The sequence below is a fragment of the Cryptomeria japonica genome, chromosome 5 (assembly GCF_030272615.1).
Source record: "Cryptomeria japonica chromosome 5, Sugi_1.0, whole genome shotgun sequence".
In the NCBI taxonomy this organism is placed as follows: domain Eukaryota; kingdom Viridiplantae; phylum Streptophyta; class Pinopsida; order Cupressales; family Cupressaceae; genus Cryptomeria; species Cryptomeria japonica.
The window spans coordinates 884,305,931-884,307,450 of NC_081409.1; positions in this window are offsets into that span (position 1 = coordinate 884,305,931).

Genomic DNA, 1,520 nt, shown 5'->3' on the forward strand with positions numbered 1-1,520 from the left:
TTTTCTAACGGTAATCTAACAATGACATGATGCATAAGACATTTTATATTTTAAACTCGGTGAACTTTGGGTTGGTGGTACCTAGTGCTTGTACACTACTTTTTATGGCTCGTGAATGTCTAACCCAAGTTATTTATGAAAAACTATTATCATTTATAAATAGAATAAAATGTTGTATTAAGAAGTTATATTTGTTATATTATGTATTATTTTAATTGTTCATTTTAAAATATATTATATTATTTTAGTATTTGAATACTCTTTATATATAAATATTATTTTAAGTTTTACATATTAATTTGATATGTAAATGTTCATTAAATTCAAGTTAAGCTTTTTATTTAACGGTACATTGTAATCTATCCCTACCATTGTAGTCATGTGTTTCAACATAGTAAAGAGGATAAACATTTTCTTATACTGTTTCTTTTATATAAATTATGTAATAATAATAATAATATATATTATTAAGTGTAATAAAGATAAGCACATGTTACATGCTTAACCTTAAAATTTCATAAATTATTAGTTTAATTACTTCCCTGAGTCACTTAAGTAAGATGAAGGGATACATGTCTTTATATAGTTTTTTATTTGGGGGGATAAAATAGGTTTTGGAGAGACCCAAAACCCTATACAAATGGATTTTGTTGGAATTTGAAACCCACTAACATAATCCTACCAATAGATATAACAAATGCAAATAGCAACCCAACAGTAGAACAAAAGGATGCTATTAGATTTCAAAAATCCATTCAAATCTTGTTTGTAGTTTTTGGATTTGACTGTGTGAGCAAATTTTTAACCATCAACGTTTTGGATCACACTCTTTGATTCTTCATCAAGATGCGAGAGAGATCAAGGAGATGTAAGATAGATCACAAAGTGTGTTCCAAGACATTGATGGTTAAAAATTTGCTCACACAATCAAATCTAGAAACTACAAACAAAAATAGAAGGATCAAAACGTTAGAAAAACCTCTGCAAAAAGAATAAGGTTGAAGGCACCTAACAACTCAACTCATAAAAACTATAACATTGGGTTTTTAAAAGGCTCCCACAACTTTCAGATGATAAAACAATAAGCTCTCTTTACCTTCCCTAATCACCACCTTAATAAGAGAGAAAGGAGTGAAATATGGAATAAGGGCAACAAGAGCCCCTTTGTAGTTAAGCTTTATAAAAAGGGCAGCAATAGCCCACTTGAAGCAACACAAAACCTCTCATATACAAACCTTCTCCACCTCAATAGGATAGGCAAGAGAGGGAATGGAAAAGAAACAAACCCTTAACATCTCCCACACGAATGATCTCCACCTCTATAGGAGAAACATTAAGAGAGACCAAGATGAAAGCAACATGGGCCCTCAACTAAAAATCAAAGATAACTACATACAAATCCCACTCAACACCCAAAAGAACAACTTCTTTATATTTAATAATAGACGTATGTGTAGTGTTGTAAATTGTATATGCATACAAATTTGCCCTTATCTAGACATCACCTTGGTGCTTTGTCT